Here is a 22934-nt window from a genome sequence, read left to right as displayed (position 1 = left end):
TCAAGGAAGCTGGAGTGAACTTATGAGATTCATGAACCGCCGAATTCAAAGCAAAAGCTAACCAATGCAGGGACGTGTCCCACCTGGAATGATCTTCATGATGATAGGCAATAAGTGCGGACCTGAGATTACGATTAACCCGTTCAGCCAGAGATGGTTGAGGGTAATAAGCAGAAGTAGTTACATGAGAGATGGATAAGTCAAAACAGAATTTACTAAATAAGTTAGATGTAAAAGCCTTCGCATTATCAGATACAATATATTGGCACGGACCAAAAGAAGCAAAAATAGAATTTAAGCAAGTAATGGTAGACTGAGCGGTAGCCAGCTTAGTCGGAAATAACCAAGAAAATCTGGTAAAACCATCTACACACACAAGGATGAACTTGTTGGCATTACCCTTTGACTGGGGGAATGGTCCTACATAATCAATATACAGGCGTTCCATGGGGCGCGACGCTTGCTGAGAAGACAAGAGGCCTACCTTGGTGGACATGGTCGGTTTACTAAGCAAACAGGATTTACAAGCCTTTACTAGTTCACGGATTTCACCGTCCATACCTTTCCAGATGAACATTTCACGAATCTTTTCACGAGTTTTAAAGATACCAAGATGCCCTCCTAATGGGGTCTCATGATAATACTTGAAGATCATAGGTACAAGAACCGCTGGAACAACAACTTTCATCATCTTGTCATGCCTCGAAGGGCAACATAGAACACCATTCCTCAGAACATAAGGGACAACATGTTCCCCAGAAGAAAGGGTTTCCATTATCGGAACCAGCGTCGGATCTTCACGTTGGTATTTCTCGATATCCCTAAAGAGCATGGGAGCATCTGTTAGGATGGCATTAACCTTAGATAGTATGGACTCGGAAGGTGATGAATTGTCGACCGGTTCGTGGGTCTCGACGTCGTTAGAAAACATACGGCTGAGTCCATCAGCAACAACATTTTCGGTACCTCTGATATGTCTAACATCAAACTGGAAGGCAGAAATACGGATGGCCCAGCGGGCTATACGACCAGTACGACGCGGCCTACCTAAGACCCAGCTTAAGGCTTGATTATCTGTCTCCAGGTCGAATTTGACATGTTCCAGATAGAGACGGAACTTCTCTAAGGCGAATAAGACTGCCAAACCTTCGAGCTCATAGATGGAATACTTGGCTTCTTGAGCCGACAATGTCCTAGACGCATAGGCGATGGGGCGCCTCCCTAGTTCAGTCTCTTGAAGAAGGACTGCAGCTACCGCTGACGACGATGCGTCGGTTTGGACAATGAATTTCTTCGAGAAATCAGGCATAGCAAGTACAGGGGCATTACAAAGAGCTAATTTAAGGTCTTCAAAAGCGGCTTGTTGAGAAGGTCCCCACTCGAATTTGATGCCTTTCCTACGAAGAAGGTTTAAGGGCGCCGCTCTATTAGCGAAGTTAGGAATAAACTTCCTGAAGAAATTCACCATACCAATGAACCTGGCGATACCTTTAATGTCCTTGGGAGGTTTAAAATCACGGATGGCCTGTGTTCTAGAATGATCGACTGCTACACCATCCGGTGACACAATATGCCCTAGGAAAGACATAGAGGGCTTAGCAAAGGCAACCTTGGACAACTTAACAGTTAACCCAGCCTTACGAAGGCGATCGAGAACTTCTCGCAGATGATCTAGATGTTCTTCAAAAGTCTCTGAAAATACGACGACATCGTCCAAGTAGTGATATAAGTACTCAAATTTGATGTCGGAGAAGACCCTATCTAGTAGCCTAGTGAGTACAGCTGCTCCCGTGGGGAGCCCGAAAGGCACGCGGTTGTATTCGTATAAATTCCAGTCCGTGGCAAACGCTGTAAGATGTTTAGACTCTTCGGCAAGGGGAATTTGATTATAGGCCTGATTCAAGTCCAAGATAGTAAAGAACTTGGCCTTACGAAACCATGAAAAACAAGAATGAAGGTCGGGAAGGGGCACAGATTGTAACACCACCTTCCGATTGAGAGCCCTGTAATCAATGACAGGCCTGAAGCCCCCTTGGGGTTTCGGGACTAAAAAAATAGGCGAAGAATACGCTGACTTAGAGGGCCTAATAATACCGTCCTTCAACATCTGATCGATGATTTCTTTTAGAGCCTTCATTTTAGGTGGAGATAGCCTATAAGGTGGAAAACGGACAGGAATCGAATCCGTGACCTCAATTTTGTATTCAATAAGGTCAGTAACACCAAGAGTATCAGAGAACACCTCGGGAAACGACTGACACAATTTGCGAATACTATCAGCCTGCTCCTCTGGTAGATGCCTAAGGTCTAACAACATCTCATCCTGGGTAGGCGAAATAGGAGAACATGATGCAGAATTACACTTTAATAGAGGGATATTACAATTACAATTAGAAGATCGAGCACAAGACCAGTGTGAGAAATAAAGTCCGCTCCCAATATAATGGGGCAAGACAAATGCTTGGCCACAAACAATTTAACTTTCCATGTGAATTGAAAAATACGAATTTTGACATATAAGGAACCGAGAATTTCTAATGGAGAGGAATTAGCCGAAACGTATTGGATCGCCGACAAACAATAGTTAGGAAGTTTACAAACAGATTTCAATTTTGAATACCAATCAGCCGAAATAATAGAACAAACACTACCTGAATCTAAGAGAGCTGTTATAGGCTCGTTATTTAACTCAATTTTGAGAAAGGGGACCGGTGCGGGGGTATCCGCCGCAATCCTAAGACACTCTTTGGGACCTTCAAAAGATGAATTTGAAAATTGCTCGTTCCCTGAATTTACAACCTGTTTACCAGGGGCTGAGTCTCGGGAAGATGGATTAGTCGACTCAGCCGAAGCCACTAGTCACTTTTTATTATTGGCATAGGTGGAATTTGCACCAGAAGTTGAGCAGGAGGGGGTGCTATTCGAATTGGGACAATTCTTGGCGATATGTGAGAAAGCCCCACATTTAAAACAGCCTTGTGATGACCCGGCTCCATTCCTTGTCCCACTTGACTTGATCAGTGGACACTTGTTGCGCAGATGGTCAGGCGACCCGCAAGCATAACATTTACGGGGATTGACTGGTCGGCGAGGTGGAGGCCGAGTATTACTAAAGGAAGGCGGGGGTTCTTTCGCGACACGCAAAGAATCGGCGTATCTAACTCCTTCCGCTGAGACGGCCAATGCTTCAAGTTCAGAGAAAGTTTGCGGGCACGCCGCGAAACACAAATATGACCTGTAGGGTAGTGAAATCCCTTCCACAATAGCTTGTACAATCTGATCCTCAGGGAAATGAAGAGCAAACACCCTAGTATAAAACTTAATGTCCTGTATGAAATCAGCCAAGTTTTCATCCAAGCGTTGTACCCGGTAATAGTACTTCTGAATAAGGGAGGACCTGGCCCTAGCCGGGATGAAGTTAGCTAGCAAATGGGCATGGAAATCCTCAATAGATGATTGCTCGGCAATGGCTCTTACGATTTTATCTGAGAGAATACCAATAGCATACGGATAGATAATTTGCAAAATTTGACATGGAGAAAGAGAAAACACAAAGGCATGATCCTGAAATTCAACTAGAAATCTTAAAAATGAAATTACATCACTGGTGGTATTAACGGAAAACCTAGAGATGCCTCTGAGCAATATTGCCAATGGATGAGGCAAGCTGCTAAACCCGGGTGACATAGTAGGTAAAGGTTTCAATGGCAAGGAAGTTAATTCAGAACGGATGTTACTCAATGATGCACGACGTTCAGATTCGTTGTCCAATGGGGCAGGGATAGTTTGAGCAGCAACGGTTATCCTATTAACTTCTCCCTTGGGAGGCGCTTCCTCACTACCTGCATTCACTGTGGTGGGTAGATCGCTTTTGGGAGGAACCTCCCCTGTTAACAATTGAGTGACCTTGCTAGATAATTCAGACATATTTTCAAGCAGCGTACTAGCTTCCTTCTTCTGAACGTCATTCAACTTTAGAGACAACAGATCGTTAACCCTATTCGAAAAATGATATAGCCTAGCTTGCACACGCTTAATTTGATTAGGAGAAGGATCATTTTCATCAAAAAAACTAACTACAGAAGCTAGCCCAGTAATATTCTCCGTGATCGTGGAAAGAGAGTCGTCAATTTCTTTCTCTCCCAAATTGGGGATGGAAATGGGCAAATCTAGGGACTCTCTAAGCTTGTTTGTGTCTACTGCAACCGTGCCTCCAGATTGTACATTTCTAATAGTCAATTCATAGATCAACTCCTCCTTGCGCAAATAGTTAAGATGGAGAACATCGCGAGGGCCGGGCATGGTGACAGAACAATTTTGAAAAACTCAAAAAATTCCAGCAACTGGGAAAATAGTTAGAGTTCGGAACAAACAATATTTAGCCGTCAAAAGGGGCTAGATTGAGACCCATTCAACCACGCTCTGCTACCACTTGTTACGGAGTTTTTCCGTGGTAGGTAGAGGTGAAAGAAGGTGCGGGTGTGAATAGGTCTCCAGCTACGAAAGCAAAATTAATTTAAAATTTAACACGGTTATATTTTCTTTTCAAAAACAAGAAATAACAAGCATGGCAGGTACAAAGTAGCAAGTCAAAAAAGGGTAGTTACAAAATTTACAGGAATTGGGCTTCGCGCCCTGATTTTACACAGCTTGGGCAATCAGCTCAGTTTTACCCAAAACACGAGTTTTAACAGAGGGGCAGAAAACCCCATTCATAGCTAGGAGCCCTTGCTCCAAATTACACAGAAAAGCCTCCACGAGGCATACAACACTTAATTTTCAAAAGAGCCACTCGCTCTCAAAATTCAAGCCTCTCCCAGGCCACACCAAACTCCACCTTCAAGTTGTCCTCACTGGACATAGACACAGGGGTACAATACCCAACCTACTGAGGTCTATTAAATGAAAAGGGGCAATTACATGACCTCTAAAATAACAATTTGAGAGGAGGCAATCTGCACTCCTAATACACTTGTTTTTAAAAAAACCTAATCTGGCTCTAGGCCACTAATGCAAGGGCTAATCCCATACTACCGAGGTGACTTTAGAAAAGAGCAATTTGTTTTGCATTAACGAAGAATAGGTTGAGAAAATAAGTTCACCTCAAAACAATAAGAGTGGGAGCTCGAGAGGGTTGGCACTCTCTATCCCAGAAGGTAGCTTAAAAGAGAATAGAAGAAAGATTGTTACATTTTAGGAAAAGGTTACATGGTGGAACGCTTCGCACCCGCCCCGAGAGTTAAACTGCTGAGCTAGCAAAGAAAGAATTTATTAATCGGCCATTACCTTATTGATGACCGCTGCCGAGGAAAGAGGCGCTTCCCGCCTCCTGCTATGTACTTTATACACTGAAAGATGGAACAGAAGTGGCCCGGAGACCCTAAAATCAGCAGTTTATATCCTCTCGCGGAAGGTTCTAGGCGTTAGGGGAATGAAAACACCCTCCCACAAACTTTTTATTGGCTAGGGTACAGAAACATATCCAAGATGGGGGAAGATACATCGGATTGGTCGGAAATAACTCAAAGAAATTCAGGATTGGTTAAATGCAAAACAAGGGGAAAGAGAGGGGTATACAGCCAACTTAAACAATAACTGAAATTTTTTTTAGCAAAGACAAACATTTGAAATAAAAATTTCTCCAACAAAATAGTTCTTTGACTCCGCACTAGGTTGCACTATTGTTGATCTTCAGTAGTGTCCTCTAGAAGAGAAAGTTCACACTTCTTACTTCAAGCGAAACAAAAACACATCAAAAATGACACAGTTCAAAAACTCAAAATTTTCCACGTGGTGACATCTTCTGAGAAGGTAAAGAATTAATAGCGTAGATAAAGTTCAGACTTCCTCCAGCAGAGGAGTTTCAACTGGCGCACATTTTAAATTAGCGGAGTGGAGGTGTACCTCCCGGTACAATTAGTATTATTATTATTATTATTATTAAACTGTCCGTATGGTGGCGTTAGCAATTCAAGTAACAGTCGTATTCCAGAAGTGTAGATCCCGGATGTTTAGTCAGTAATAGGTAGACTGGAAACTAATGTGTCTATTAGCACGATCTTCCGTTATGTAGCGAGAGTAACATAACTGATGGCTCATACCAGAGCTGTTTGCAGTGTAGACTGTTACTGGGGAAACTGTTCACAACATTGACGTTATTTTCAGGTCCGAGATGCAGAGTGGTCACGATTGTTAAATTGGGTTCATTGTTAGCTCGAAATTCATAATCACGATTTCTTAAAACAGGGCAAGGTTTTGGTAGACAGAGTCGAGTTAATAAGATTGAAAGTCTAGTCATAATTTCTGGAGTAATATGTCTTGCCTAAGCTTAGGATTTTGTGCGAGTGGAATTTTGCGCCGTTGCTACGTTGTTTTATTACCTGTGAGCCCCTGAGGCACATACTTTTAACTGTCCTGTAGATGCTGTTGTTTGTGTAGCATGCCGGGATTTGTACGTAAAATGCCCGAGGAATCTAGGATGGCATGAAGTAGTATTTTTGTTAAAATCCCGTGGTTCCCATTTTATGTAGAGTTGTTTGTCCAGAAAATAATTAGTTGTGTCTTCCAGTGCATCGAACTGAAGCTTATTAAATGTCGAGTAACTTCTTAGATCTCGGAAGGTCGAATTTCGAGTTCATCAGAAAAGAGTCCGTTTGGGATTTGTTCTGGATGTAACTCGTTCATGAGTGCTGAGACCGCCATGCTGGTCGTACATCGTTACAACTGTTGTACTTGACCACTGGAGACAACGTAGGTTGATTGGATCCTCGGTTCTGGGATCGTATTCATTGACCGGATCTTCATAAGTTAACTAGTTGAGACTAATTCGTCGGATCATCATTTTATGTACAGGATATTCGCATTTTATGGTAGTGAAGTCTTCGATCATTATATCATTTCGGTAAAGTTATATGAACAGAGTGATAGTTCATATTTCTTTTAAGCTTCACGATGGACTGGTAGTCCACATTCTCTTGGTTGTAAATAATTATCGCGTTGAACACAGATGATAGCGAATATTCTATGACATTCTAGCTTATTGGTTGAGTTATGTCAGAGAGATAGTGTTAATGGAGTATATTCTTGTCATGGTACGTGCGATTAACTGAATACTTACCCTAATTTAAAGTTGGGTGACGTAGCTGACACAGAATGGGCGTAACCACATGAAACTTCGCGTAACAGTTGAATAGTTCACCACTCACTAGTCCATGGGTTTGGATTCCGGTTGGCAATTTTTGTTCTGTATTTAACATCTTCAGTATGTACGAAGATACATGAAAGTGTATTTCGAGATGTTAAACGTGTTTCATGGTAGAACAATGTCAGATATTAGTTTCTTCGTCACGCTCCAGTCACAGGTGGTGTTTCCGTTTCTTTTACTCGCTCATTCCGATTTGGCTGCAAATCTCATTTCAGAAAATACCGGTCATTTAGTAGGCTTTGCACCTTATTTTATGACCGGTAACGAAAGTACGCAGTATTTTATTCAAGTAGCATTTCTAGCTGCTAACTAAATGTAAGCCAGAAAAAGGCTCCTTCTCCTTAAGAGGAACGATTATTGACATTTTGAACTTGAACAGTAGCGCTCATGGTGTATGACAAGTCATCCATCAGATGTTTTGATGAAGAACACATCTAGAACATGATGTGTCAAGCCGCATCTATGAACAAGGGTCTGACCTCAGTATTACGTCATCCTGAGCTAGTAAAATCGGCGTTGGTGTAGTACAGATCTCGGCTGCAACTGCAACAAAAAGCGATTCAAGTGGAGAACATTTCGGAAAAGTGTGGTGCGAAGAAGCGCGACATATGGGCAAACATGGCTTAGAGAGGCCTGTTAGAATTCGAACTCATGTTTACAACTTGCCAGTGATCGTCCGTAATGATTATTCTCCGCTTTCTTTTTGTCAGGTAACATATTGTCTCTTTCAAAATAAGTATTTATTTAATGTTATAATGAGTTCTCTTCAGTGTCGACTTTATTAATTTAGAGGTTCTTTAGTCCGTCAAAACTAATTCACCTGTGAGCTTTCATCCGGGAGATACTGGGTTCGAACCCCACTGTCGGCAGCCCTCAAGATGGCTTCCCGTGGTTTCCCATTTTCACACCAGGCAAATGCTGGGGCTGTACATTAATTAAGGCTACAGCCACTTTCTTCCCATCCTATTCCATCGTCACTATAAAACCTAGCTGTGTCGGTGAAACGTAGAGCAAAATTGTAAAAAAAAAAAGAATTCAGGATAACTTTAGAAAAATATGTAAAAGTTATAATCTGTTAATGAATGTTTTATTTTTAATCTATTTTCTAAATGTATGTTATAGTGACATACTAAAGAATCTGACAGTTAAAAAAATATTAGTTAATTGCTATTTTAAGAGACAGAAAAGGTTGGAAAATTGATAGGAATGCATAATCATTTTTAATTCTTATACATTCCGAAAGATTTCCTAAACTTGTACGGGGATATATTGAAAAATACGATGGAACATGACAAGCCATCACGTCCATTTCCTCCTTTCTACGAAGGGAGTTCAATATAATTATAATGCAACACATTTTTTTTTTCTAAAAGCAGGTTTGTTTTATTGAGGATCAAATACACCATAAGTATCACCAAAGAAAGAGAAGGGCCACGAAGGGCCTCAAAGTGAAAGATTCCCCAGACCTCGCGAACCTAATACTGTCGTGGTCAGAAAAGAACAAGAGTTGACCAAGGAAGGTCGGAAGTGAGGAGGCTACAGAAGTAAGTGGTCTCGAACCCTCGCTCCCTTGGGTGGTCGCCTGTTACGACAGGCGAGGATGTATTCTGTCACCCTGCGGGAATTCAAATGGCTATATTACGATGAACCGTGAGGAGCGTCATTGGCCCCAGGTAACAGCTTCGTGGTTTGCCCCGTCACTGGACGAGACCACACTTCTCCGGTACGGATATGGCTTTACGTTTTCTTTACCTTTTTCAACAATGCGATTTACTTATTTCTTATCTTTAAAGGTAATTTTTTTGCATATGTATTCCTTTTGATGCATTTACGTTCCTTATTATCACCGAAATAAATGAGAAGATGATCCCGGGACGACGTGAAGCGTGGAGTTCCCTCTCCCCCGTGCAGAGGTGTCAAGTTATTGGCTACGGTGCGTATGCAACTCAAAAGCGGTCGAATTGCGTGTGAGCACGCAGAGATCTGAAATTGTTAACATAGGTGAATGGAAAGGGGTCCGAATGCACCTCGAAGCCGGATTTTTTAATTTTCACGGTTGTTGGTGAGTTGTGAACGAGAAACCGGCGTAAAACTGCGTAAGGGTATGACAATCCAACCCCCTTGTGGAGGGGGAGGGTACTTGAAAGCGTGCGTTGGCGACCACGGGGTCCTCAGTTGAGTTCTGGCATTGCTGCTAATTACTTGTGACAAACTCCTCACTTGTATCTATCCTGTCCGACCTTCCTTAGTTAACTCTTGTTCTTTTCTGACCCCGACGGTATTAGAGCATTCGAGGCCTAGGGAGTCTTCATTTTCACGCCCTCCGTGGCCCTTATCTTTCTTTGGCCGATACCTTCATTTTTGGAAGTGTTGGATCCCTTCCATGTCTTCCCTCTGATTAGTGTTATTTAGAGGATGGTTGCCCAGTAGTACTTCCTCTTAAAACAATAATCACCACCACCGCTATGACAATCCTTCGTGTTGTCACCAGGATTAAATCCATAAAGTCACTGTCGCTAGGCAACGTGCATAGGGATAGGTAATGCAAGACAAGGAGGTCCCTGGCGTAGGAAGCCATTTTCGGTCCCCGACACGAGGAGTCATATTCAGTCCGCAATATCCGGAACTGTTGGTCTGTGTGCGATGACCAGCCAAATCTACGGCACGCAGAGATCTGAAAAGTATAACGTAGGCGTATTCTTAGATGAATATGTATACAGGTGATCTGCCTTCACTAATTAATTACATACATCATCATTATAGACCACTAGCTGATGTACCCGTACTTCGCTATGGGATTCTCAGAAAGACTGACTTTGTGGTTTTCTTAACCTGAAATCAACATAGGTCATTACAAAAACGTGAGTATGAATGTAGCGATTAAAAGCAATGCTATCATATAAAATACTCGATCAAATGGAAAGCCGCACGTTTTATCACTTTTAACGAACAGTGCTGCGGTTAGATTGCGGTGCCAATCTAATAGTCGAAAGTTCCAGAGCTGGGGTGACCAGGCCGCAGATTGCCATGAACACTCTTCTGCCATTATTCCGCTAAATATGCACACTGTTCATTCCAATCAGTGCCTCAGAGTAGGGGTTGAATAGCCCGAATGCTATGATGATCCAGTGTGTTACGTACCAGTAGTATCAGAAAATTTATAAACCAGGGGAACGTCATGCTAAAGAAGAAAGTTATCCAACTCCCCAGCTACTTCCCATCAATATTCAGGCAGGCTGTTACACTGTACGACTGGGCGAGTTGACCGTGTGGTTAGCGGTGCGCAGCTGTGAGCTTGCATCCGAGAGATAGTGGATTCTAACCCCATTGTCGGCAGCGCTGATGATGGTATTCCGTGGTTTCCCACTTTCACACCAGTCAACTGCTGGGCCTGTACCTTAATTAAGGCCTAAGGCACTCCTAGCCTTTTCCTATCCCATCGTTGCCATAAAACCTATCCATGTCGGTGCGACGTAAATCAAATAAAAAATACTCTGTACGCAGCAGTAATCCTATCTACCGGAGATGAAGGGCAACAGAAGACACAAAGCACATCACGACAAACAATGGTCAATGTAATGTTATTGTTGATCAATGTTATGAGCTTTCTATACTGTAGGCCTCCACATTCAGTTTTTTTTCGACTCTGTGATTTAAAAAATATTTTATACCATAAACTGTAGTTTCTTATTCTCCGACTTTACATACCGATTTTCATTAAATACTGTTTACCCATTTCTGGTTACTCGGCGCTGATATGGACTTAGTAACAAAAATCCAAAATCATGAATATCTTTGTGATCATAGCCAGTACGGTAACAATGTATAAGACATAAATAATAGGAAATGTAATACTATATAATACTATTTATATAGCATTCATCGATTACACCTCTAATAAGAAATATTTGAGAATTACATTTTAGGCCTTCCCCTAAACTACCATTTCACTCAGCGTGAATAAAATAATTTACAGCCTAGACTATAGCGACTTATTTCCTGACTTTGCATACCGATTTTCATCAAGATAGGACTACTAATAACAACAATATTTGAGAATTATATTTTAGGCCTTCCCCTAAACTATCATTTTTTCAGCATGAATACAATTATTGATAGCCTAGATTGTAGCAACTTATTCCCCAACTTTGCATACCCATTTTCTTTAATATACGACCACTAATAACACAAATAGTTGAGAATTCAATTTTAGGCCTTCCCCTAAACTACCATTTCACTCAACGTGAGTAAAATGATTTATAGCCTAGATTGTAGAGGCTCATCCCCCGACTTCACATACCGATTTTTATTAGACCACTAATAACATAAATAGTTGAGAATTCAATTTTAGGCCTTCCCCTAAACTACCATTTCACTCAACGTGAGTAAAATTATTTATAGCCTAGATTGTAGAGGCTCATCCCCTGACTTCACATACCGATTTTCATTAAATTCTCTTCAGCCGTTTTCTCGTGATGCGTGTACAGACAGACAGACAGACAGACAGACAGACAGACAGACAGACAGACAGACAGACAGAAATTACGGAAAAGTAAAAAGTACATTTTCTTGTTACTATGGATATGACCGATACAGAAATACCATTATTTTCAAATTCTGAGCAATGTACAGACAAAACTCTTTTATATATATAGATTATGCCTTTCAGCGTTCAGTCTGCAAGCCTCCCTGAATTTACTAAACGTCGCCACAATCCTCTATTTGCAACTAGTCCTATAATAATAATAATAATAATAATAATAATAATAATAATAATAATAATAATAATAATAATAATAATAATAATAATAATAATTTCGTGTGGCTATTTCTAGCCGAGTGCAGCCCTTGTAAGACAGACCCTCCGATGAGGGTGGGCGGCATCTGCCATGTGTAGGTAGCTGCGTGTTATTGTCGTGGAGGATAGTGTTATGTGTGGTGTGTGATTTTCAGGGATGTTGGGGACAGCACAAACACCCAACCCCCGGGCCATTGGAATTAACCAATGAAGATTAAAATCCCCGACCCGGCCGGCAATACATAGGTATTTAAAAATGTAATTTTATGCGCCTTCCCCTAAACTACAATTCCATCCAGAGTCAATAAAATTGTTTATAGCCTAGACTGTAGTTTCTTATTCCCCGACTCTACAGGCCTACACCGATTTTCATTAAATTCTGTTAACCCATTTTCTCGTGGCTCTGCGTTGATATGGACTTAGCAACAAAAATACAAATTCATGAATATCTGTGTTATCATAGCCGATACGGTAAAAATGTATAAGACATAAATGATCGGAAATTTAATTCTATATAACTTTAGTTATGTATTATTTATCGATAGGACTATTAACAATATAAATATTTGAGAATTTAATTTTAGGCCTTCCCCTAAACTACCATTTTACTCAGCGTTAATAAAATTATTTATAGCCTAAATTGTAGTGGTTCATACCCCTACTTTACATACCGATTTTCATTCAATTCTCTTCAGCCATTTTCTCGTGATGCGTGTACATAGATACAGACAGACAGACAGACAGACAGAAATTACGGAAAAGTAAAAAGTGCATTTCCTTGTTACAGTGGATATGACCGATACAGAACTACCATTCTTTTCAAATTCTGAGCAATGTACAGACAAAACTCTTATTTTATATATGTAGATGTGAATGTACTTTTTAAAGGCATTATACAAATAAATAAATAAATAAATAAATAAATAAATAAATAGCATGCCGTCAGCTAAGTAAAAGCAACAGAAACACAATAAAGGTGTTAATGTGTCATTCTGAACACAAAATTATAGTTCATTGAGATGAGATCAATCCCGTGTATAGCCAACTCAGATCCTGAAGCATGTTCCAACATGACGAGGCATATTCAGCACTAGAAAAGTACAATTTGGTTTGGAACAGGTTATCCCTCTTCAGCAGGAGGATGCAACACAGTTCATGTCCGCAGAATATGGCGGCCATACGAGCGTCTCAATGAACTGATTGTCCACTCTGGCTCGGTGGGCCCTCGCCCTCAGTCATGTCCTCCTGGATAGGAATTAGAGGCGTACGTGCTGCTGATGACACTCGTTCCAACTCTCACCGCATCGTCTGCACACTCCAGTGCATGTCGCAGGTCCAAGGCTCCCCTCTGGTAGGTGTGGCACACTGTTCCCTCCCGACCCAGATGTTATTAGGTCTGTTATCTGTAAGCAATCTTTCATGTTTAAGCCCTTCGTGGCTCTTTCTTTTACCAACACCTTCGTTTTCGTTTTTCTCTTCTGACTGGTGTTAATAGCTGACGGCTGTACTTCTTCTTAAGACAATAATCACCACCACCTGATGTATGAATATCCGAATGTAAATCAAGTGTAAAATGTGATCATAAATTTGTCGGTGAGTTCCCGAATCCTGCATCTCTATGTTTATGCACTTTTACTTTTGTATATATTAATTGAAATCATTTGTAGTTGTTAAAAATAATAATGAGAGGAACAAGAAGGGGAAAGCCAAATGTCGGAAAGAATTTGGATGAAAAGAAAAGGTCATGACGTAGGCATTCTGAAGAAATCTCGGACACTTTTAGGAAAAGGTGGTTTTAGTTCTACGGTCACATTCTCAGGATGATATCGGACAGACTTCAGTCGCCTCTTAACAGGGGGTTAGTGAACTACTCTGAAAGGCAAACATCTCATTGTCGTCCAGCAAGCCACGTGTTTGACATATATGGAAAGTGGCTTGCCATGTCGTAAGCCGCATAAAGGAGAAAGGCGTCCCACACATTGCGTACTCGCTGCTCCAGTATCGGGTGTCGACTTGCTGGGCAAACACACCATACTTCTGTGTCTATTGATACCTAATCGTGGCTCCGTCACGCCATATTAAGGGTCCTGCGAAACTGAATAAAATATTTTAAAGGGGGAGACAATAGCTGAAGAACTGTGAAATATCTGAGAGACTTGTACCCTCATTCTTAAGCACTGCAGACATCGAAACCTTGCAGATAATCTTCAAGCATTGGATATTCCTATCACCATGTATAGGTCTCAGTCCTGGACTATAAATGTTGCATTTCGTACGAGACTCGAAGCCTCCGAGGAAGCTGTGCAGCAAAAAGGAGCTAAGGACTGTCGTGAATATGCCACTGTGATGTATGATGGACTATTGTTCCAAGAAGGGTCACCATGTTTGAAATCGAACCGCGACCAAGAAGATGCCCCATCCTGTTCCGTTAAGATCGGCCATAAAACTCGACGATTGTGTTTCTGCAGAAGACGCTGTACTTGCTGCTATGGATGTAAAAAAAGTTTCGAGCAATGTCAACATGTTACTAATATGAGCAGTTGATTTCGTGCCTGACGAACTTTAAAACCTTTCAAAGTTGTGACCAACAACTGGCTGCGTGGTTTGTGCCGCGTAGCTGTCGGCTTGCATTCGGGGCATAGTGGGTTCGATTCCCACTCTTGGCAGCCCTGAATATAGTTCTCCATGGTTTCCGATTTTCACACTAGGCAAATGCTGGGGCTGTACATTAATTAAGGACACGTTGCTTCCTTCGCAGTCTCACTTCCAGCCCTATCTATGCCATCGCCGCCACATAAAAATATCGTGTGGCTATTTCTAGCCGGGTGCAGCCCTTGTAACGTAGACCCTCCGATGAGGGTGGGTGGCATCTGCCATGAATCAACGCCATAAGACCTTGCGATATAAAGCAAATTGTAAATTAAATAAAAGAAACACTATTCACTCGAAGATACGGGCTCAAATATCACAATTGAGTACCAATTCCAACAGAATTATGCCTTCGGACAACTGATTAGTTTTACAACTGGGAGAGAATGACTTAAAAAAAAAGAAGAATACTTTTCCCTTTGCGAAAATCAAATGATCATGCATACAACTGCCAGTCATGGTCAACTAACAACGGCTGCTAATTTCAGATGACCACCAGCCGTAAGACACAGCCTGCACGGTTGCTAAGTAACATTGTCTGACCATCCAACCACACCTTACATCAGAGCCTGCACGGTTGCTAAGTAACATTGTCTGACCATCCAACCACACCTTACATCAGAGCCTGCACGGTTGCTAAGTAACATTGTCTGACCATCCATTCATACGTTACATCAGAGCCTGCACGGTTGCTAAGTAACATTGTCTGACCATCCATCCACACCTTACATCAGAGCCTGCACGGTTACTAGGTAACATTGTCTGACCATCCAACCACACCTTACATCAGAGCCTGCACAGTTGTTAGGTAACATTGTCTGACCATCCATCCACACCTTACATCAGAGCCTGCACAGTTGCTAGGTAACATTGTCTGACCATCCATCCACACCTTACATCAGAGCCTGCACGGTTGCTAAGTAACATTGTCTGACCATCCATCCACACCTTACATCAGAGCCTGCACGGTTGCTAAGTAACATTGTCTGACCATCCAACCACACCTTACATCAGAGCCTGCACGGTTGCTAAGTAACATTGCCTGACCATCCAACCACACCTTACATCAGAGCGTGCACGGTTGCTAGGTAACATTGTCTGACCATCCATCCACACCTTACATCAGAGCCTGCACGGTTACTAGGTAACATTGTCTGACCATCCAACCACACCTTACATCAGAGCCTGCACGGTTACTAGGTAACATTGTCTGGCCATCCATCCACACCTTACATCAGAGCCTGCACGGTTACTAGGTAACATTGTCTGGCCATCCATCCACACCTTACATCAGAGCCTGCACGGTTGCTAAGTAACATTGTCTGACCATCCATCCACACCTTACATCAGAGCTTGCACGGTTGCTAAGTAACATTGTCTGACCATCCAACCACACCTTACATCAGAGCCTGCACAGTTGTTAGGTAACATTGTCTGACCATCCATCCACACCTTACATCAGAGCCTGCACAGTTGCTAGGTAACATTGTCTGGCCATCCATCCACACCTTACATCAGAGCCTGCACGGTTGCTAAGTAACATTGTCTGACCATCCATCCACACCTTACATCAGAGCCTGCACAGTTGCTAGGTAACATTGTCTGACCATCCATCCACACCTTACATCAGAGCCTGCACAGTTGCTAGGTAACATTGTCTGGCCATCCATCCACACCTTACATCAGAGCGTGCACGGTTGCTAAGTAACATTGTCTGACCATCCATCCACACCTTACATCAGAGCGTGCACGGTTGCTAAGTAACATTGTCTGACCATCCATCCACACCTTACATCAGAGCCTGCACAGTTGCTAGGTAACATTGTCTGGCCATCCATCCACACCTTACATCAGAGCGTGCACGGTTGCTAAGTAACATTGTCTGACCATCCATCCACACCTTACATCAGAGCGTGCACGGTTGCTAAGTAACATTGTCTGACCATCCATCCACACCTTACATCAGAGCGTGCACGGTTGCTAAGTAACATTGTCTGGCCATCCATCCACACCTTACATCAGAGCCTGCACAGTTGCTAAGTAACATTGTCTGACCATCCATCCATACCTTACATCAGAGCGTGCACGGTTGCTAGGTAACATTGTCTGACCATCCATCCACACCTTACATCAGAGCGTGCACGGTTGTTAGGTAACATTGTCTGGCCATCCATTCATACGTTACATCACAGCCTGCACGGTTGCTAAGTAACATTGTCTGACCATCCATCCACACCTTACATCAGAGCCTGCACGGTTACTAGGCAACATTGTCTGACCATCCATTCATACGTTACATCACAGCCTGCACGGTTGCTAGGTTACAATCCCTAACGCAGATTTTCAGATGACCTTCGGTTATAAGAGATATTTAAATGCATTTGTATGAATATAGAAATACTGTTTCTGTTAATAACATGAATGCCTTTTTACTGGAGTATTGAATGAATACTATTGAAAATACATTACCTGAATTTGGCTCACGTGGACTCCTTCTACTACGTGCTGCAGTGACGAGCTCCTCGTACACCAGTCAGTGTAAGCATTACAATCAAATACTTCCATTCTCTATCACGTGAAAAAGTACTTAACAAAACACATTTGGTTTGGTTTCCTCTGTCATCTTTGCACGTCCAGTACTGAATTTTGTTATTGTTACACTAGAGCCAACACTAATTAGAACATAAAAAGCAAGAGGTACGACCCTTCGAAGAAGAAAAGTATCCGCAAAAAATAATATTTAAAAAAGTGAAGGGTCCCGAAGGGAGTGGAAAGAAAAGATTTCCTACGCGTAATACCGTGAGGGTCGGAGCAAGAAAGATGCGTAGGTATGAATGTGCGGAGGCTGGCGCAATATCTGACTCAGTAAGGGGCCCCGTGGACACTAGAGAACGTTTCCAAGTTGAGAGACCCTGTGGGTCCCCATTTAGTCATCCGTTACGACAGTCAGGGATGTATTCTACCACCACCCCGCATACGGGGTTGAAGGAATAGAGAAACAGAGGCGTCTCACTGTTGAGAAATTAGGGAAATAATCAAGATAGGCTGAGAGCTTTCGTCTGCACTTGACCGAGAAAGCACGGAATGTCGGCTAGAGAACGAGTTTTACCGCTCTGCTGGTACTCGATTGTGTAATGGTTGCATAAGGCAGCTAAACAATATGAGTGTTTACAGCTGCCATACGAGAAATGTACTCAAAATCCCTAGCAATGCAATCATTTTTTCTTTGCTTCGCACCGACACAGATAGGTCTTATGGGGACGATGGGATAGGAAAAGGGCTAGGAATAGGAAGGAAGCGGCCGTGGCCTCAATTAACGTACAGCCCTAGGATTTACTTGGTGTAAAAATGCAAAACCACGGAAAATCATCTTAAGCAATGCTGACAGTGGGTTTCGAACCCACTACCTGCGGAACGCAAGCTCACAGCTGCGCAACCCTAACCACACGGCCAACTCGTTCGGTGTAGTAATAATAATAATAATAATAATAATAATAATAATAATAATAATAATAATAAAAAGTAACTCGTGTCCTCATCCCGAGTGGTGCACCCCCAATGGATGTGAGCTGCATGTACCATTTTAACCACATACCAGCCCTCCTGCCATTCTTAAATTTCTAGTATTACCGGGAATCGAACCCGGGCCCCGGGACGGCACCTAATAACACTAACCGTTACGATACGGAGGCGAACAACAATAATAATAATAGTGAGAGGTAATAATAATAACTGATCTGGGCAGTTCGAATGCTAAAATTATATTCGTTATGTCCTTCAAATATTAACTTAAGCCTATTTGTTAGAACATTCGAGGTTTCTCCTACACGGCTTAACTCACTGACGCATTTCATGGAAACACAGCATCCAAAAATCACCACTTCTGTTATCGGATAATAAAATGCCGAATGTTCGACACGCCACAATTTCAGGGTACAGGACAAACTGCGTTCTTCATCACCTGTTAATGCAACGGGTGTACCCTTTTTCACCTCAGGGACTTCACTTGGTCCTGAAGAGGGAATCAGATATGTTTTTATCGTGTCTGAATGCACTCTATGGAACTTGGATGCCTTGTGAATGGACCATCCCTCCTTTAAAATTTTACTTACTCCAAACGTCAGGTCGTCTCTCGAGTATTTGGAAAGCTGTTCACATTCACCTGCTATATTTGCAACACGCGATGCACCGAATCTGTAAAAATGTCATTTAAATTATACTTTCACTAAGGCGTAATGAGAAAATTGGTTTAAAAATATAAGGTTGGCTGAACGGCCAGTATTCTCACAGACTCCACTGTCACCAAAATCATGATGCTGCAAAACAAAAAATAGCCAGAGAAAATAAGCTCTCACTCTGTAATCTACAATCGTCAATGTATTTTTAATTACTTCAAAGAATGACTTTTCCTCTTCAAAATTGTATGCAACACAATACGTGTTATCACTTCCGACGCTGTTTAGAACTTGAAGAAGAACGATCAACTGACTCCAGCTTTGAAAGGATATTTGACAAAAGTTCCTTCTGCTGAAAAATATCATACGTGTCTAAAAGTCCCTGATATCTCCTCAACAATACAAATAGTAGATTAAAGCGCTTAGTTTGGAAACAATTCTTATGTGAAATAGTTCCAGATTAGCCGCGACTCCCCTATCTCTTCCTAGGACACGGTTTATCAGTTTATCTTTCACACTGTGACTATATTTCCACTTGTGTCTCCAGTTCAAAGTAGTCCCTATTCATGTCCGTTACTACGTCATCCCCACGTGTTGGATCCTATCGAGCAAGTTTTATTTTTCTTCTTCTTGCCTTTTCACATCTGATGTCCAGTTTCACGGCCGGATACTCTTCCTGACGGCAGCCCTATGTGAATGGATGTAATCACCATCATTGTCGTGATATGTTGTGTGTAGATAAAGATTTGCATTGAGACGAACACAAGAACACAGCCCCCGAGACATAGAAATTAACGACACACAATTATAGATCCCGGACCCAGCCGGGAATCGAATCGCGGTCCCTGTGAACCTACGAAGCCAAGGAGCCGAACTATGAAGTGTTGGAAAGTATGAACGTGCAGGCGAAGCACGGGTAGAAGCTAACGTTCGAGTGCAGATGTGTGCTCAGTGTTTTGATTTGCAGGAGAGTGTTTTGAAGTACACATTTTAAATTGTTAAGCAACAAGGAAGAAGAAATGAAAGGTCCTTCAGAGGAAGTTACGATTGAACAATACTATCGACAGCGTGGGGCAAGGTCAGTGCCAACCGGCGGGCCATGATATCATCTTCCTCCTTCAGAGGTCGACAACTTATTAGGTAACCCAAGCATGGGGTCGAACTGTTGGTACATATCGCACCCACTGACTGGAGATCAATAAGAGCCTGAGCAAGTACTGTGTGGAGATGAGAAGAATGCACGAATGAGGAATGTGGTCTGCAAGCACGAACTTCCTGCTCTGCCCAGACAGATCGGCTCTTATCTGCTCTTATCTGCTACACGAAAACATTGACTCACACTTTCCAGTTTGCTGGATTACAACTGACAAGAGCGAAGAGCTACTAGTAGAAGATAATATAAAGTCGCCTGGGTAGTAGCGGAGTTACTATGGTAACCATTGCGTCACGGGCTCTGCTGGTTAAAACCCCTTCGCCCCGTGCCTCACCGGGCATGTGCATTCTTCTGATCTCCCAACAATAGGTGGTGAGCAAAACCTACGAGACTATCGAAAAGCATTTATTTATTTATTTATTTATTTATTTATTTATTTATTTATTTATTTATTTATTTATTTATTTATTTATTTATTTATTTATTTATTTATTTATTTATTTATTTGCTAGTTGCTTTACGTCGCACCGACACAGGTGTGTCTTATGGCGACGATGGGACACGAAAGGGTTAGGAGTGGGAAGGAAGCGACCGTGGTCTTAGTTAAGGTACAACCCCAACATTTGCCTGGTGTGAAAATGAGAAACCACGGAAAACCATTTTCAGGGCTGCCGACAGTGGAGTTCGAACCTACTATCTCCCGAATACTGGATACTGGCCGCAGTTAAGCGACTGCAGGAAAAGCAAATAAAGAAGGGGAAAAGGACTAGCCATGAACAAGACATCGTGGTAGTTCGTACAACCGAAAAAACCTTTTCGTAAAGTCAGCAGCACGGCTGAGGAATTTCCTTTATTTATTTTATTTACACCGGTTTAAGCAATATGGTTGATTATTAGATTATATAATTCTAAAGTTTACACACGGCATAAGCAAAACTTAAAATCGAATTTTCTTTGCTTAAAAGTAATCAGGTTGTGATATTTCTTAGGTAAGGATGTTAGAGAAAGAATCAAAGCAGGCAGGAGGGAGCGGAGAGAATTGTGTTGAATGGTGTGTGATAAGAAAATGCCTCTCAAAAAGGAACATTTATACAACCGTGATAAGACCTTTACTAAAATATGAGAAATTGAGGGAAAACAACAGGACAAGTTAGAAAGAATGTTGAAGTGGATGATCACGGGAAATGAAGAACTCCTGTGACTGCTGTCAGTCATGGGCATGTTGTAAGGAAACAGCGTGGGTCATGCACACTCAATGCTGCAGCCGACCCCTGAACTGGAATAAGATGAGGAAGATTTCTTAGGTAAGATATATTGATATTATTGTAAAGATAATTTGTAGTTAAATTCGATTGAATAATTGGGCCGGGCTGAGTGGCTCAGACGGTTGAGGCGCTGGCCTTCTAACCCCAACTTGGCAGGTTCGATCCTGGCTCAGCCCGGTGGTATTTGAAGGTGCTCAAATACGACAGCTTCATGTCGGTAGATTTACTGGCACGTAAAAGAAATCCTGCGGGACTAAATTCCGGCAACTCGGCGTCTCCGAAGACTGTAAAAGTAGTTAGTGGGACGTAAATCAAATAACATTAATTAATTATTATTATTAATATTATTGAATAATTTTAAGTTCCTGATAAGTTGTAGTAGCATACAACATTGGCACTATACACGTCATCTAAGCCTACAAGAAAAATAATTAAGAATATAGATTTTCAAAATAATGTATTTTGCTTTTTTTTTTTTAACGAATTATAAGTGCCGCGCCAAACTAGACTAAATCACTTGTCTACCACATCAACTCCTCACGATGTCTGTACAGGTTTCCAGTTTCAGGAGATGATAAGGGAAACCTGTTTACCATTCAACGCGGACATGATAAACCGTAAAGACGTCGGTTTCATTTAGAAATGATATTTCTAGTTCTAGTGAGGCAGATGACATTGAGCCGTACCTATATTCCTTGAATGCAATGTTGATGGGTATTTTCATATCTCATATTTTAATTCAGAATGTAGATGTTGAGAAAGTGGGACATTTATGGTGTAATGTAATATACCATTGTATGCTGTTCTTAGTCCACACATATTCAACACGCAGGAAAGTCACAAAACATTGTTGTAACTTATTGCGACCAAGTTGTGCTCAGAAAGCGCCCGTCGTACTCAAGGAACAAACTCTATGGTACTTGAGGTCCACGGAGGCTCATCTCGGCGTGTGCAGTGTCCATTGGGGAGGGTTAGTGCGGCACAAGGGGACAGCTTTGACTCTCAGCAGTTCGCTCTTTAATGGCTCTTCCCACCTCAAATTCTGCAGATTATGTCCTTTCGTAAAAAAAAAAAAAAATCAAAAACCCACTAAGTGCACTAAGTGGAATACAAAAGGTTTCCAGTTTTAGCAGATTGCAGTAACGTAGATTTCAAGAAACCTTGACTGTCAGAATTTCGGCGAAAACTTGTGGGATGTAAAACTTCCAATGAGGACGAATGTTAAAAATACGTAGCTGTTTTTGTTGGAATTTGTTTATTTGCTACTCAAGGGGGAATTGTTGTATTTACACAAATTGAGAACTTGGAATGGTATTGTTTACGTTTTATTAATGTTAGCTTTTAAGCACGCATTGACTTGCAGCTAAATAATGATTTATCTCCCATCATTGTTTTTAAACAGAGATTCGCAAAGTCATGAGTGAAGATGCGTAAAATGTAACTACTGACATTTTTTCTGGGCCTCGTTATACACATGTTGTCCGTTCAACTTGTTATACTCATAATTTTCACAAACATAGTTCGAGAGTATCTTAGACGGTTTATGTCGCACCGATACAGGTAGGTATTATGTCGACCATGGGATAGGAAAGCAATGGGAGTGGGAAGGAAGTGACCGTGCGCTTAATGGAGGTACAGCGCCAGGTGTCGTCTTAGACAATTAGGTAAAGTGAAGCCGAGCTCAGAAATG

General features: G+C 41.8%; 1 protein-coding gene across 1 annotated transcript in view; it reads right to left on the bottom strand.

The window, feature by feature from the left end:
- The window catches only part of LOC136881214 (ATP-binding cassette sub-family G member 1), a 470255-nt gene that overhangs the window by 371256 nt on the left and 76065 nt on the right, over positions 1-22934 (bottom strand). The gene's annotated exons all lie outside the window — the stretch shown is intronic.

This window comes from Anabrus simplex, chromosome 9 (genome assembly GCF_040414725.1).
Source record: "Anabrus simplex isolate iqAnaSimp1 chromosome 9, ASM4041472v1, whole genome shotgun sequence".
Classification (NCBI taxonomy): Eukaryota; Metazoa; Arthropoda; class Insecta; order Orthoptera; family Tettigoniidae; genus Anabrus; species Anabrus simplex.
The sequence above is the reverse complement of the archived record's forward strand: the minus strand, read 5'-3'. Positions and strand labels throughout refer to the sequence as shown.